The sequence below is a fragment of the Balaenoptera musculus genome, chromosome 5 (assembly GCF_009873245.2).
Source record: "Balaenoptera musculus isolate JJ_BM4_2016_0621 chromosome 5, mBalMus1.pri.v3, whole genome shotgun sequence".
NCBI classification, from domain to species: domain Eukaryota; kingdom Metazoa; phylum Chordata; class Mammalia; order Artiodactyla; family Balaenopteridae; genus Balaenoptera; species Balaenoptera musculus.
In genome coordinates, this window is record NC_045789.1 from 64,916,363 (window position 1) to 64,934,728 (window position 18,366).

Here is an 18,366-nt window from a genome sequence, read left to right on the forward strand (position 1 = left end):
ATGCAGCCATAAATAAATAAATAAATAAAAATGTAAAAAAAAAAAAAAAGAAAAGAAAAATATCCCCCAGGAATCTGAAAACAAAGACTAGATTCCAAAAAAAAAAAAAAAGTTGTTGGTAGGAGGCTTACAAATCTGATTTCATGATCTGCTAATTGATAGAAATCCATAGCTTAAAATGTATTGTCTTGGAGACTGGGGAGATGGGATGAACAGAGTACCAAAAAAACCCCAAAAACTAAAATAAACAAACAAAAAAACCAAGAAACAAAGACTGGAGGACATGGTATCTGATTTTAAGGAGATTGAAAGTTCTTTGGGAAGTTACCATGTAGCACGTGAAACAACAAAATAACATATTTGGAGTAGAATAAATCAAAATAAGCAAATTAATAGGCAAGTCACTATTAATACAAGTTAGTTCTAGAAGTGTCTGCTTGAGATATGAATAGTTAAGGTCAGTGATTAGAGGTTTCCTGGAAAAGTAAGTGTAAAGCCTGCTTTTGAATGATACGGATTGAAGGAGGGTCCAGGGGAGTAAACAGCCCAGATAGCGTAACAGCAGGTTCCTACAGAGGACCCTGAAGTGTGGTTCTTGATTGGAGTGGAGAGTGCATGTAGCACAGAAGGAGGATGAAAATAACTCAGGAGAGAGGAGGTAGGTGGAAGCTTTCAGTACTTCAGCCAACCTCAAAGGCAGTAGAAGAAAACTACCTTTGCTTATAGAAATGACATGATGTAACTGTGTTTAAGCATTATTCTAGTGACCTTGCTGAGAGAGGATGCAATGCCATCAGATTTTATTGGAGACAAGGAAGACTGTTGTTGTAACCTAGGGAGTGTGAAAAACTTGATCTAATGTCACAGAAATGAAAATGTAAGAAGGGAGGATCCAGGAGATGGGAACACATTTGGCTCTTGTAGATCAGCTTTGACTTGTCTTCTTAGTATAAGACTCCAGTGCTGGGTGTGACTTAAGAGGTGATTAAAGGGGTTAGTTGTCCACAGTTATATCTTTGTTGATCTGGCAAGGCACTGTCTTTCCTCCAACCTGACCTGGAATTACCAGTGTTCATCGCTGGGTTAAGCCACAAAGACAAAACTCATTTGAAAGTCTTTGTATGTGGTAGGGTGGGACAGTAACCTTTTATCAGCCTCCCTCCCATCTCTGAAAATTATTGTTACTATTTAAGGAAATCTGCCAGCTCTTTTGAAAAATCGGCCCTAGACCCTCCAAGGCAATGAAAGTGGCTGGACCTCAGAGCCCAGGCTTGTCTTTCTAGAGGTTCATCTTTCCCTGGGAGATCTCACTGATTCCTCCCGTTAGTGCTGGGATTGCCCTTCTCTACCTCTCCTACCTAGGGAGACCTAGGCTGGTGTTCATTAAAGGAGCTTGATGACAGGTTTAGCTGCAAGAACCTATTGACCTCAAGCAGTGCTGTACCCCAGAACCTCAAGAGTTCATAAGTGGCAGCTGGTGTGGGATGAAAGCTCAGCCCTCTCTTGGCCCTCATGCCCATGCCATCCCCGCTGTTCACTGCTTTGGTTAAAGTTGCTCATATATTGATCTCTCCTCCTTATAAGGTCCCTTATAAACAAGGTTAATGTCTTATTCATCTTTGTAGCCCCTTACCGTTGAACACCCAGTACCTTGCATTGGTGCTTGTAAATACGTTAACAGCACAATGAGAATATACGGCATTGTTGTCATTCTAGGTTTATTTAGGAAAATAACCCTAAATTAATTATTAGAAATCAGTTCATCAAATTAGTATAAACTAGTTTAGTAGACGCTTTAGTAGAAATCAGTGTGTCAAATTAGTTATTTGGCCTTGGATTAGCTTTGAGGCCGTGGATAGTGAACATCAAGGCGAAGACCTTAGGAAAGTGCCAGGGAGCCTCAGAGACACTGAAAGAAAGGAAATACATAAAAACAGAAGGGGCTTCCCTGGTGGCGCAGTGGTTGAGAATCTGCCTGCTAATGCAGGGGACACGGGTTCGAGCCCTGGTCTGGGAAGATCCCACATGCCACGGAGCAACTAGGCCCGTGAGCCACAACTACTGAGCCTGCGCGTCTGGAGCCTGTGCTCCGCAACAAGAGAGGCCACGATAGTGAGAGGCCTGCGCACCGCGATGAAGAGTGGCACCCGCTTGCCACAACTAGAGAAAGCCCTCGCACAGAAACGAAGACCCAACATAGCAATCAATCAATCAATCAATCAATCAATCTTAAAAAAAAAAAAAAAACAGAAGCAGAGAACCAAAGTCAAACTTCATTTACTTAATAATCTTACCTCGAATTATTCTGCCTATACCATTGCACATTCACTTGAATGATATCTCCCCCTGCCCTTTTTTAATGGTGTATTTCCTCAGTATCTCCAAAGAGAGCACAAATAGAGCATAGTATTGCTTTTCAAGACTAGGCACTGTGGGCTGTCTCTCCCCCCAACCCCCCGCCCCAAATCTATAATATTGGCACAAAGATGACGCTCAAGAATTGCTTGTGAGTGGAAAATACATAAAACTTCATACAGTGAGGCACTGTCTCTTTCTTGTTCCTTTTATCTTTAGCCTAGCATGCAGTAGTTTCAATGAGTATTTTTGTATGAATAAATAAATTTTCTTGGTGGTCTTTGAATCCAGCACCCCACCTTTTTCTTTCAGGGCTGGAACAACCATTATCTCTGACAACTTAAACTCTCACTCCCTTGTATTGATCACATCTGTAAATACACAATAGAAGCATTACACTCTTCAGTTAAAATTCCAGCAGGGAGCTATGACCAACAATTATTTCCCTTAAATGACTTTCATATCTGTGATCAGCTCTAGAGCTAAGGGGCTAGTTGAACCTGACCACAGATGACATTAGATGATTTAATAGTATCAACTCGCTTTTGAAATTATAAGTTAAATAACGTTCATATGTCAATATAGAAGGTGACGCACTTAAGAACCCCAAGTTTCTTTCATATTCAGTTATTCAGAGTCTTTTTCAGGGTCATTGTCAGATAATTGCTCAGATGAACTCTAAGGAAATACCTGTGGGTTCCTGTGTAATGAAGACTGGTTCTTCCACCCTGGAAGATGTCCACACCATTCCTCCACCAAGAGGAACTCTTGATGTAACTGGAAGAATTTTAGAAAATAAGAATATTTCTGTGTAGTAATGTTGCACAAACACTGGAGTTTATTTCTGAGTTGCAGTTCATCAATTCTGGGTCCATATGCTTATTTATTTTTATTATATTTATTAATTTATGATATGTAATTTGTATATTTTTATTACATGAAATATTTTTCAATATACCATAGAAAGAAGGAAAATTTTATTTATTATTTTTATTTTTTGATTTTTATTTTTTATAAATTTATTTATTTTATTTTTGGCTGCGTTGGTTCTTCACTGCTGCATGCGGGCTCTCTCTAGTTGCGGCGAGTGGGGGCTACTCTTTGTTGTGGTGCACAGGCTTCTTGTCACAGTGGCTTCTCTTGCTGCGGAGCATGGGTTCTAGGCACGCGGGCTTCAGTAGTTGTGGCACACAGGCTCAGTAGTTGTGACTCGCGGGCTCTAGAGTGCAGGCTCAGTAGTTGTGCGCACGGGCTTAGTTGCTCCACGGCATGTGAGATCCTCCTGGACCATGGCTCGAACCCATGTCCCCTGCATTGGCAGGCTGATTCTTAACCACTGCGCCACCAGGGAAGCCCAAGAAGGAAAATTTTAAATGAACATTAACTTTTTCATTAAATTGTTCTATACCGCCATTTTAAGAAGTGCCTAGTATTCCACCTAATGAATGGATCATAATGTGAATAAGTTTAAAATAAAATTTGCTAAAACAAAATAACTTCTCTTAGTCAGCCATCCACAGTTTCTTCCAAGACTTCATTCTCAGCTGCTAGGGAGAAAACACTCAACACAAAAAAACCTCAGCTCCAGGTAAGATAAATGGTTTAAATTTCACTTTAAAAAAAAATTAAATATAAATATAGTTGATTAAATAGAAATATAGTTGATTTACAATGTTGTGTTAATTTCTGCTGTACAGCAAAGTGATTCAGTTATATATATATATGTATATATGTGTATATATATACATATTCTCTTTTTTAATATTCTTTTCCATTATGCCTTTTCACAGAATATTGAATATAGTTCCCTTTGCTATGCAGTAGGACCTTGTTGTTTATCCATTCTCTATATAATAGTTTGCATGTGCTAACCCCAAACTCCCACTCCATACCTTTCCTCCCCTCACCCTTGGCAACCACAAGTCTGTTCTCGATATCTGTGAGTCTGTTTCTGTTTCATAAAAGTTACTTGCGTCATATTTTAGATTCCACATAATAAGTGATATCATATGGTATTTGTCTTTCTCTTTCTGACTTAACTTCACTTAGTATGATAATCTCTAGTTCCATCCATGTTGCTGCAAATGGCATTTCATTCTTTTTTATGGCTGAGTAGTATTCCATTGTATATATGTACCACATCTTCTTTATCCTAAATGGTTTAAATTTGATGTCTCATTGAAGATCTGGATCTTAGGTTCTTTTCTCTCTAAAATACAGGAGACTGATCCCAAGACGCCCAGTAGATACCAAAATCCAGGGAGCTCAAGTCCCTTATGGCATAGTATTTGCATATAACCTATGCAATCCTCCCATGTACTCTAAATCATCTCTAGATGACTTATGATACCTAATATGATGTAAATACTATGTAAATAGTTGTAAACACAATGTAAATGCTATGTAAATAGTTGCCTCACCTGGCAAATTCATGTTTGGCTTTTTGGAACTTTCTGGATATTTTCAATCTGTGGTTGGTTGAATCTGCAGATTTGGAACCGTGGATAAGGAGGGCTGACTGTATCAAGGATCTTTGTTCCAGGGGGTGCAGAGTGGACATAGAAAGATCCCTCTTGTCTTGGTACTCACCAAGGGAGCACCCCAAATTCCTTTGTTTGTTTCTTTAAGTCTTGGGTAGCACTAGATGTCAAGCTGATAATTACTTTTTCAGGAAGTTTTTTGGATGAGAAATCCACTCCTTCTCTGTGATATAGGGTGGTCTAGCAAGCTAGGTAAGATAAATAGCAAGAGTTTGTAGGATCTTCCTTGATTATACTTAAATCACGTTCTTGCTCATACTTAAAGTATAAATCCACAGTCATTTATAAAGCAGCAACTCTTTGCTGAAATTGGGGCACAAACATGAGCAAGACCGAATCTTTTAAAAGAAGAGAGCTTTCCATCTCTATTGGCAAAGTGAATCATTATTGTAAATGCTTCCGAAGAGTGTAAATTATTTGTAAATAACATTTGTAGGGTTTTTTAATATGTAAAATTTATTGTCATACATATATTTATGGCATAAATGGCCTGGCCTGCTTCTTTCAGAGTCTCATACTTCTTCTGTCTTGAGGCCCCATACCTGGGACTTTGGGTTGCTTCCATATTTACTAGTCCTTAGTAATAAATTACCAATAAAGAAGTGTTTAATAACTAAAGACAGAAGTTATATTTGATATCTACATTGATAATCATCAGCTTGATGCTATTCCTTAATGTCCCACAAAAACACATGTTCTTTCAGAGGAGGATCTAACCATTGCATCTTCCTCCATTTGGTGGATGTCCTATCAGTTCTTCTTAAGGTTAATGGCTCCCTATTCAAAGAGGGATTTCTGTCCTCCTAGCAGCACTAGCTACGTCTTTTTTCTTTCATTGATTCATCAGATATTTACTGAGCGCCTACGCTATGGTACTGCTCTCTGCTTATGATACCACGTCTTGGGCCCAAGGCATTTCCCTGCCTCTGTCAAAGTCACAGTTTTGATCATTGTTCCAGCACACGTCCTAGATACACTAGAGGTTTTCCCTGGGACTTGGACTAAAAGTAAGGTAACTCAGCTTTAATTGAACGTGCTCTGTCTTATTTGATGGAACTAATGAAAATTACAAGCATTTAAAAATATGAATTACTTTAATAAGGACAAAGTAATTTCATAAATTAATTAATATATCATTTATTAACTGCCATTAAACCCTTGTTAATTAAGTAAAATGGTAAAGTTAAATAATAAGATGGATGATTTCCTAAAGGAGATGAAATTGTGATTTAAGTATCTTTTCTTAATTGGTTTAATTGACAAGCACAGCATTGTACAATATAATTCATCCAGGACTGGGAACTACAGGCTGACAAAAGACTCCACACAGATAGAGCATTTTGTGAGCAGGAAGCAGTGAGGATTATTTTCTAGAGAATGATCATATTCTATTTTACTCTACTCCAGTGGTTATTAACTTTATCTTGGTTAAGAGTTCAATATACATAATTCAACTAATGTTTATTGAGTATCTCTTATATGCCAAGCATTTAGGGCATAAGAACTAAGGATTTATTTGAACAAAAATAGATCCTTTTGAGAATTTGGTGAAAGCTAAAGATTTCTTCCAACAGAGTAAATAAAATATAAACATGCAAACTCACACCAGCTTTTACACGCAAACTCTCAGGAGGTATATGGACCCCTAAAGTTCATTCATGGAGACCCTCAGGTCTGTGGACTTAATTTAAGGACCCTCCCCTATTTGAAGTTATTCAAGCAAGGAATGATGCGTGTGTCTTAGGACCAGGCACTTCACCTCCCTAGGCTTCCATATTTTTGCCTATTAAATGAGAGCGGTAGATGAAAGCCTTCCATTTAAAAAAATCTGTAAATCTACAAATGGGTGTTATAAGTATGCTTGTGTGTTTACATCATTTATCTCTCTGTTGCTCATATTTGTGTGTGGAGGTAGAAAAGAATAGCACAAAACAGAGCATAACAAAACAGAATAGGAATCAGAGAATCCTCTGGAGTTTAGATATCATATCAACTCGTCCATGAGAAGAGACAGTGGCAATCCAGATGGTAAATGGTCCCACAGTGAGTGAGTGTCAGAGTCGGGACTTGGCTCTGCATTTCCTGACCTCCAGTCAGCTGACCACAGTGCCACAGTGTGTATGAAGATTTATCTCCCACTGATGCCTACAAGTGGTTACACTAGCTTAGTAACATCTTTCAAAATTGATATCAAAATTCATACATTGAAGTTCCACCCCCCAGGACCTCAGAATATGATATTATTCTTTACCAAGGTAATCAAATTAAAATTAGATCATTAGAGTGGGCCCTAATCCAATATGTCTGTTGTCCTAATAAAAAGGATAAGTTTTGAGATGGGTACTCACACAGGGAGAATGTCATGTGTAGATAAAGGTGGAGATCAGGTGATGCTTCTATAAACCAGGGAACACCCAATGTTGTTCACAAACCCCCAGAAGCTAGGAGAGTCTTGAAACACATTCTCCCTCACAGCTCTCAGAAGAAACAACCTTGATTTTGGACTTCCAGCCTCCAGAAATGTTGTTTAAGCCGCCCAGTTTGTGGTACTTTGTTACAATAGGCCTAGGAGGTCAAATGGCCTCTCTGGGCTTTGGTTTCCTCATCTGTCAAGTGAGGGGTAACCCAGATAGGTGAGTAGTTCTCAGATGGTGTTCTGGGAGCCCTTCAGGGGCCCGTGTGTTTGTGATACAAGAAAACTGTGAAGAAAAAAAATATATCTATGTATGTATATAAGTAAGTATGTCTGTTCATTCAGGATTCCCCTCACCCCCTCCTCCTCTGTACCAGCTGCTTCCCCAGAAACAAGTCCTCTCTATTTTCCTGTTAGGGAAAGATCTCTAAGATACTGTGTGGAAAAAGCAATCATGCAGCAGTGTGCATGGTATGCTGTCTTATTTTGTGTTAAAAAATGGAGGTAATCAGAAAGATGAACAGTGACAACTGTTGGTGAGGATGTGGAGAAATTGGAACATGCATACATTGTTGGTGGGAATGTAAAATGATGCAGCCCCTTTGGAAAATAGTCTGAAAGTTTCTCAAAAATTAAACATAGAGTTGCTATGTGCCTAGCAGTTCTACTCCTAGGTATATCCCAAGAGAATTGAAAATATGCTCACACAAAAACTTGTATGCCACTGCTCTTAGCAGCATTACTCATAGTAGCCCAAAAAAGTGGAAACAACACAAATGTCTATCAGCCAATGAATAGCTAAACAAAATGGATTTAAAATTCCACTAATGTAATTAATTGATTAATATAAACTTCCATTTTGTATTCTTAAAATGGAATATTCAACCACAGAGAGGAAGTACTGATACATGTTACAACACAGATGAACCTTGAAAACATTATGCTAAGTGAGAGAAGCCAGTCATCAAAGGCCACCGATTATATGATTCCATTTATATGAAATGTCCAGAATAGGCAAATCTATGAACTCAGAAAGTAGATTAATAGTTTCTTAGGCATAGGGGAGTTGGTGGGGGTGGGGGGGTGATAGCTGAGGGATGTTCATTCTTTTTGGAGTAATGACAAAGTCCTTTAGTTAGATAGTGGTGATGGTTGTGCAGCCTCGTGAATAAACCAAAACCCACTTAATTGTACACTTTAATTTGTACATTTTTGAATTTTATGGTATGTGAATTGTATTTTAATTTAAAAACCCTCTGGAAGGGAATAAAAAATTTTTAAAGGGAGGCAAATAATTCATATTTTCTTGACTATGCACAAAGAAATTCTATAAGGAGACATAAGACACTTACCAGTGGTTACCAAGATTAGGATGGGCTTCTGAGAGAGTGGGAACTGAGCAGATGCGAGACAGGTGAGAGAGAGAGAGATTTTTTAAAAACCACAGAATTATATACACCTTTTAAAAATTTTTATTTAATTTTATGTATTTATTTATTTTTGGCTGTGTTGGGTCTTCGTTGCGAGTGGGCTTTCTTTAGTTGTGGCTAACGGGGGCTACTCTTCGTTGCAGTGCGCGGGCTTCTCATTGCGGTGGCTTCTCTTATTGCGGAGCACGGGCTCTAGACGCACGGGCTTCAGTAGTTGTGGCACTTGGGCTCAATAGTTGTGGCTCGTGGGCTGTAGAGCATAGGCTCAGTGGTTGTGGCGCCGGGGCTTAGTTGCTCTGCGGCATGTGGGATCTTCCCAGACCAGGGCTCGAACCCGTGTCCCCTGCATTGGCAGGCGGATTCTTAACCACTGTGCCACCAGGTAAGTCCCAATACACCTTTTAATATTTTATAATTTTATATTAAAATTTTGAACCATGTGAATAGATTGTCTTTTGAAATTTAGGTAAGAATAAAATTAATTAAAACTATATATGTTGTATTAGAGTTTTATTATGGTTAGTTTGGTATCATATAGGTTTCAGTTCCTAGATATGAGAGATTGAGTACACATATTTAACTTTTGTTTTTACAACATTTGGTTAATTTATCATTAGGAAACGGGTTTGTTGGATCCCTTTTCTACTTGATTATGTTGTTTGATTACCCATGCTGGACAATCCTTTCTCTTTTTCATACAATTTCTTTTTTAAATTATTATATTTTTACTGAAGCATAGTTGATTTACAGTATTATGTTATTTTCAGATGTACAACATAGTGATTCAAAAATTTTTAATAGACTGTACTCCTTTTAAAGTTATTATACAATATTGGCTGTATTCCCTGTGTTGTACAATATATTCTTGTAGCTTATTTACTTTATACATTGTGGTGTGTACTTTTAATCCTCTATCCTTGTCTTGACCCTCTCCCCTTCCCTCTCCCCACTGGTAACCACTAGTTTGTTCTGTATATCTGTGAGTCTGTTTCTGTTTTGTTATATCATTCGTTTTATTTTTTAGATTCTACATATAGGTTATAACATACAGTATTTGTCTTTCTCTGTCTGACTTATTTCCCTAAGCATAATGCCATCTAGGTCCGTCCATGTTGTTGCACATGGCAAAATTTCAATCTTTTTTATGGCTGAGTAGTATTCCTGTGTGTGTGTGTGTGTGTGTGTGTGTGTGTGTGTGTGTGTGTGTGTGTATGTATCAGTCACATCTTTATCCATTCATCTGTTGTTGGACACTTAGGTTACTTCCATATCTTGGCTATTGTAAACAATGCTGCTATGAACATTGGGGTGCATATATCTTTTCAAATTAGTGTTTTTGTTTTCTTTGGATATATACTCAGGAGTGGAATTGCTGGATCATATGGTAGTTCTATTTTTAGTTTTTTGAGGACCCTCCATACAGTTTTCCACAGTGACTGCACCAGTTAACATTCCCACCAACAGTATACAAGGGTTTCCTTTTCTCCACGTCCTTGCCAACATTTGTTATTTGTGGTCTTTTTGTTGATAACCATTCTGACAGGTGTGAGGTGATATCTCATTGTGGTTTTGATTTGCATTCTCTGATGATTAGTGATGTTGAGGATCTTTTCATGTGCCTGTTGGCCATCTGTATACCTTTTTTGGAAAAATGTCTATTCAGGTCTTCTTCCTATTTTTAATTGGGTTGTTAAGGGGTTTTTTTGATATTGAGTTGTATGAGCTGTTTATATATTTTGGATAATAACCCCTTATTGGTCATATCATTTGCAAATATTTTCTCCCATTCAGTAGGTCGTCTTTTCATTTTGTTGACAGTTTCCTTTGCTGTGCAAAAGCTTTTAAGTTTAAGTAGGTCCCATTTGTTTATTTTTGCTTTTGTTTTGTTTGCCTTAGGAGACAGATCCAAAAAAATATTGCTATGATTTATGTTAAAGAGTGTTCTGTCTATGTTTTCTTCTAGGAATTTTATGGTTTCAGAGCTGAAATTTATGTCTTTAATCCACTTTGAGTTTACTCTTGTATATGGTGTGAGAAAATGTTCTAATTTCAATTTTTTACATGTAGCTGTTCAGTTTCCCCAGCACTGCTTATTGAGGAGACTGTCTTTTTTCCATTGTATATTCTTGCCTCCTTTGTTGTATATTAATTGACCATAGGTATGTGGGTTTATTTCTGTGCTTTCTATTCTGTTCCATTTATCTATGTGTCTGTTTTTGTGCTAGTACCATACTGTTTTGATGACTGTAGCTTTGTAGTATAGTCTGAAGTCAGGGAGCATGATTCTCTTCTTTGTACAATTCTTATTTTTTCTAGGACTATTCAGTTTACTTTTTATTTCTCTGCATTTGTTCTTCTCAGCATACATAAAAGGAAATAAGTACTCATCTTGTATACATATAAGCAGACATGTAATTAGTGAAACAAAATGCCTACATATAAGAATATTCCTACTTATCAAAACCTTAAAATCAGTAAAAAGAAACCTTATCCTTTTTCATTTCAACTAACTTTTTGTAATTTTAATCAGTGTTTTATAAACTATAGATTGCAGCTAACTGTTTTTTTATGCAATTAGTTTCTTAAATTGATTAAAAAGTTGAATAAAATAGAAATAAACAGTTCATGAGACATAAGAAGAGTGAGTAGAATTTTGTGTAGCATTTAAGGTGTGTGATGTGTATGTGTGTGTAGTATAATTCTAGCTGTAGGCCTTGGTTTAAAAAATTGTCTGAAAGTCACTGCTTTCTATTAATTCTTTTCTTTAGAGTATTGTTATGAACTTGTGTCTTTTATAGACTTGATTTATTTCAATTAACCAAAATGATGTGTAATTCTTATTACTCAGGTTAGTAATTACTAATTACTATTATTCATATTATTATAATTAATAATAATTATTATTGTTTCCATGGATGGCCAAATTATGACAACTTGACCAGTGAGAGGTCTTTTACATTGGCTCCTGTGAGATTCATCAGTGGTAGTGTATCAGTAGTTTGTTCTTTTTTATCATACAGAATTTCATTGAATCAATATCCACAATTCATTAGTCCATTTTCCTCTTGATGGATATTTGTGTTATTTCTGTTTGAGGCTATTATTAATAAAAGTGCTACAAACATTCTTGTGTAAATCTTTTTGTGGACATAAGCATTTCTTTCTCTTGGATATACTATATAAATATATGAGGGGTACAATTATAGGTCATTGGGCAGGCAGATGTCTGTTTAACTTTCAGAGAAATTGCCAAGCAGTTTTCCAAAGTGGTTGTACAGTTTTATACTTCCACCAGCAATGTATAAGAATTCTTATTGCTCCATATCATTGCCAACGTTTCATATTGTTAATCTTTTAATTTTAGCTACTCTGATAGGCATGTGGTGGCATCTCATTGAAGTTTTAATTTGCATTTTCCTGATGACTAAAGATATTGAGCACCTATTCAGCATGCTTATTGGTTATTTGGATATCTTCTTTTGTGAAGTGACTGCTTAGCTCTTTTGCTCATTTTTAAAAAATTACTATTGATTTTTTTTTATATTTTCTGTTAATCTGTGGCTTGCTTTTTCACCTTAGTAATGATTTCTTTTGGTGAACAGGTATTTTTAAATTTGATGAGATCCCATTTATCTAATTTTTTTCTTTTAGGATTAATATCTTTTTTGTGTTAAGAAATTGTTGTCTACCCCAGTGTCTTGAATAGTGAGCTACTCTGAACAGAAATAGAGGAGAGGATGTATTTTTTTAAGGTTATGAGTTCACATCTATTTTTTAATTTCACCTATTGTTTCTTATTTGTTTCATGTTTATTTCTTACTTAGCTTATTATTCTCTACTTTCCTCATAGTGTTGATCACTAAGACTTTCTACTGCATTTATAACATAATCTTTTATTTGAAAAAAAAGGTGTTGAAACTTAAGAGAAAATATATGAAACCCCCTACCAGACTACATGGTATTTAAAGTCAATATCATCTTTTCGATATTATGATTCACTGTGTGAGGATAATCTAGGAAGAATTGCATACAAGGGACAAATCCAGGTTTTGTGGGACTTCGAGCTTATATGAGTTAGAGATCGCTTTTTTTTTTTTTAATTTTTTTTATTTATATTTATTTTTGGCTGTGTTGGGTCTTCGTTTCTGTGCGAGGGCTTTCTCCAGTTGCGGCGAGCGGGGGCCACTCTTCATCGCGGTGCGCGGGCCTCTCACCATCGCGGCCTGTCCCGTTGCGGAGCACAGGCTCCAGACGCTCAGGCTCAGTAATTGTGGCTCACGGGCCCAGCTGCTCCGCGGCATGTGGGATCTTCCCAGACCAGGGCTCGAACCCGTGTCCCCTGCATTGGCAGGCAGATTCTTAACCACTGCGCCACCAGGGAAGCCCGAGATTGCTTTTTAAGAAAAAGAATTTTACAGGCCATTTCTCCTGGGGTTGCCACATTTCAAGATGTGTCAGTCATGCCAAGATGTGATCTGATGTGTTGAGATGCATAGATATGTGAGTTTGCTCACAGAAACACTCATTGTTTGTGGTGTTGCTGTAAATTTGTACCCTACATTCATAGGAATTGTAAAAACTTTTGTAAGATTTCCATAAAAAATACATATGATGTGTTTATATTTGTATACATTGCAGTATAGAGCATGTTTATGAAAAAGTAGAAATTCCATTTTGACTAGGAGACAGTGAGGTCAAACCTTCAAGTTACAATTTTATACATGTGATAATTGGAAGAATTCCTCACAGACTAGCTTTTGGCTGTTTCTCTCCAGTTTTCATAACACAATATAGTCAGTGCCCTTCATCTTCATATCATGATGCAAGATGAGTCAGAGTGGGCACTGGAATTGTTCTTGGAAGAAATTATATCCTGGGAGGCTAACAGTACCTAATTATATAGAAGAGTGACTGATAACTGCATCAGTTTATCCCATTAAATCCAAGTTAACTGTGTCTCCAGCTCAACTTCCACTTAGCTGGATCTTTAGAATACCTCTGGTCACTGCAATACCACCCAACAAGATGGAAAATGTGATTGTAGTGGAAAGAGAAAGCTACCTTAAACAGTTATAATTAAAATATTTTACTTCTACAAAATTTACAAAAATATGAGTTCATGTGAATATGTTGCTGGAGCCTCTCCTAGACTTTGGGAGGGGAGTGGCTCTAAAGCTTAAGATTCATTATTTCATGGTAAATTTGCCTCTGCTTATTACTTAAAATTAGAAATATAAAAGAAGCATGATATATACATTATTTAATAATTACTCCCTGCTGTAAATATTAGATAATATTTAAATTTTAGCTTAGAGTATATTAGGTGCTGATGCATATACACACATCCACCATGTGTTGTAGAAAACAACCCCTCCGTACCTGGTCCGTATCAGGTAGTCAAGAATGTTTTAGGAATAAGTATCTGCATGAAAAAAATATTTAAAGTATGTGATAGTGAGGACCGTTACCAGAGACTAATGTAAAAGTAACATATCCCCATTTTTCATTATATCTTATTATTGAAAATGTTGTCATGTGATAATGTAATAAAAAAAAGGTTCTATTTATTAAGTGTTACTCTATGCCAAATATCATGAGACAGATAAATATACTATGTTACTTTATTTACATTAGTATCTTTCTGAAATCTTTTTAATATTTCAATAATGATAAGGGCTATGCCTTTTTATTCCACTAAATGACTCATGCACTCACTGATGTCAACAATATTTGAGTATTTGAGTTAAAATGTGGTTCCAACATTAAATAAATCTACCACATTTCACAATGAGTATTTTTAGAAAATATTTTCCAGTATTCTATTTTAGTAGAAAAATAGTACATTTTTCCACTAACTATTTGCCCTGATCTGAAAAATATTTCTGGCATCCATAGTTACATATTTTGACAGTCATGTGAATCTAATAAGAACAAAGCAAACTCTGAGGTACTAAGAGAAGATACCATGGAAAGAGAGATAAAATAATCATTTTGGAGGAAATTATTATTTACTCCATGGCATAATACAATTGCATAAAATGAAAAAAATTTTAGAACACTTATAATAAATTTTGTAAGCATATTTTTAAAGCATGATTACTGCTATAAATTATTTGAGAATATGCTTTAAAATGTTATAAAGCATACTGAGTATTTTAAGTTTGACATTTTCACGATGACGAGGTGGGTCAAGGCAGAAATTCAGGATTCTGAAGAATGATCTCTTGAGTAGCTAAATTAGTTTAACCAGCATTTTTAAGTTGATAAAAATAATACATCTTGTTTGTCCATCCTAAATGCATAATGTTTATGTGTGTGACTCACATTTTATTCCATTTAATTAAATAAAATTATTCATGCAAAGTATCAAGATCCTTGCCTGGAACAGAGAAAATTGTTAAGTACATTATTGCAACCCCTTATCTCTTAATTAAATTTAACAAAGATGTCAGTTGCATACTGTTGTGACCAGTTATGGTAGATTGTCTAATTGAGAAAATATATCTTTTGTTTAATTTATTTAAGATGTAAATGTAACTCAGACTTTGAAAAAAAAACTGTGAAGAGTAGCATTCAATCCAAAAAATATTGATTTAGGGAATTCCCTGGTTGCCCAGCGTTAGGACTCCGCACTTCCACTGTAAGGGGCACAGGTTCCGTCCCTGGTGGGGGAACTAAGATCCCACATGGCACACTGCCAAAAAGGAAAAACAAAAAACAAATAATATTGATTTAAGTTTCAAGCTATAACAGGTAGGAATTTTTTTTAAAGGATTCTGACATTGTCTCTACCCTTGAGGAGTTTATAGCTTTGCTGCCACAATTTGAGAATAAAACCATATGCAAATAGGCATTTCTCCAAAGAAGATATACAGATTGCCAACAAACACATGAAAGGATGCTCAACATCACTAATCATTAGAGAAATGCAAATCAAAACTACAATGAGGTATCACCTCACACCAGTCAGAATGGCCATCATCAAAAAATCTACAAACAGTACATGCTGGAGAGGGTGTGGAGAAAAGGGAACCCTCTTGCACTGTTGGTGGGAATGTAAATTGATACAGCCACTATGGAGAACAGTATGGAGGTTCTTTAAACAACTAAAAATAGAACTACCATACAGCCCGGCAATCCCACTACTGGGCATATACCCTGAGAAAACCATAATTCAAAAAGAGTCATGTACCACAATGTTCATTGCAGCACTATTTACAATAGCCAGGTCATGGAAGCAACCTAAATGTCCATCGGCAGATGAATGGATAAAGAAGATGTGGCACATATATACAATGGAATATTACTCAGCCATAAAAAGAAACAAAATTGAGTTATTTGTAGTGAGGTGGATGGACCTAGAGTCTGACATACAGAGTGAAGTAAGTCAGAAAGAGAAAAACAAATACCGTATGCTAACACATATATATGGAATCTAAAAAAAAAAAAAGAAAAGGTTCTGATGAACCTAGGGGCAGGACAGAAATAAAGACGCAGATGTAGAGAATGGACTTGAGGACACGGGGAGGGGGAAGGGTAAGCTGGGACAAAGTGAGAGAGTGGCACTGGCATATATACACTACCAAATGTAAAATAGATAGCTAGTGGGAAGCAGCTGCATACCACAGGGAGATCAGCTCGGTGCTTTGTGGCCACCTAGAGGGGTGGGTTGGGAGGGTGGGAAGGAGATGCAAGAGGGAGGGGGGGATATGGAGATATATGTATATGTATAGCTGATTCACTTTGTTATACAGCAGCGACTAACACAACATTGTAAAGCAATTATACTCCAATAAAGATGTTAAAAAAATCATATGCGAATAAGTGCTCAATTGTCTTATATAAATGGCAGGTAGGTAACCGTTTAGGGAAGGGCAGTTGCATGGCTTGGACTGGTCAGATAGAATGTGAACCGAATCTTAACGAATGGGAAAGGTTTGGCTAGGCAATGAAGAAAGAGCTTCCTGGGAGAGTAAATGTTTTCTCATTCATAAGTAGAGCAGGTAGTTTTTTAAAACTGTTTTGAAATTTACTCTACAGATTGTGACATTTGGTGATGCCCTGTTAGATTTAAGGTTATAGGACCCTCCCTTAACAGATGCTTTGCTTAGGTCATGTTCAGAATCTCCTTTAGAAATTCAAAGGACTCAGAATAACCGAAACAATCTTGAAAAAGAAGAGCAGAGTTGGTCAAGGTTGTGCTTAAACCTCCTTAGCCAGTTATTTTTACCTTTTACCATTGAATGTGTATGCAGCTCAGAGGCTGCTACGTAGTTCAGAGAGTTTACTTTTGTTGTGTTTGTTGTTGGACCTTTATAGCCAGAAGCAGGAGCTTGGAGCTTTCTTCTCTGATTGCTCCTGAGGTATGTTGGGAAAATATAATTAAAAACAAAATCTCTCAACCCAGAGAACTTCTCCATAGAGATCATAGAAAAAGAAAACAGTTTTATTATCGATTAAGAATTAAACCAGAATGTGATGTGCATCCCTGACAATCACTAAAAGATTGTAAAGACAGAAAGAAATCCTCACTCTTAGGTAGCCAAGCAGATACAACCCATCGCATGCATGTTTTCAAGATAAACAGCGACTAGTCAAGTAAGAGGTCTTGATGGCACATTTTGTCACACATAGTTTGTACTAACTTTACCTGGTAATTGGGGTGACCATCTGTGTTGGCTAATTGGCTTTATCCAGAAAAAAAAAAGCGCTAATTTCTCATGTTTTTATGACAGCTGGTAGTTTTGCAGCTTGGAACAAGGTCCCAGGCTCTTACCTTCCCACAGACACTGGGAGATAGAGGTGCTGTCTCCGCTGATCATTACATTTTAAAGAGATGGCTCCCACGTCCTTGAAAAAGACAGTTCTGGGTCTTAAAGACCAATTGGCCCTGAAAAAGGCCAATCTAGTCTTCGAAAGGACTTATATTTCATAACTTACCATTATAAGTTTTCTAAAGCAAATGACCTGAGAAAAAGGAAGGGTAGGCACACAGTTTTCTAGCCCGCCAGGGGTGAATGTGGTGGTATTTTTAAGCCTGGCTTCCTAGGAGTTGCCCCGAGGTCAGAGCAGCTTATTGTCCAGTCAGCATTTGCTCAGAGGTTGTGTTTAAGCCCCTTGTGCCAGTGAGCCTTCTGCCCTGGGTTGATGGGTCTGTGTGCAGCTTGGAGAATGCTTTCCACTTTGCCCAGTGATTGCTTCTGAGTAGGGGCTGCCCAGGCTTCCTGACCCCTAGAGTTGACTCTGATCCCAGGATGACTCTTCTTGGCTATCTCTTTCCTGTTTCTCTCTCTTAAACTTCTAGCTGCTTTAATGTTTGGCTAATTCAAGGAGCTACTAGCCACCTCTTAATGGTTCTCCACTGAGATGGGTATTATTTTTCAGCAATGCCTGTAGGCATGGAGTTCTTCATTCTCAGTTCCAAATAAAGTCATTCTTCTCAGGCAGAGCTGCAAACCTTCATCATGTGGACTGCCTTTCCTCTTGGGAAGAACCCGCTTTCCACTCTACCACATTTGGCTGTGAGGACTCGCTTTCCCTGGAATGACACTCCTGCTCTATTAGTTTGCACTGAGGTGGGCGTGGGGAGGAGTTGGCAGCCCCTGGTCTTCTCAGCTTGTGCCTCCAA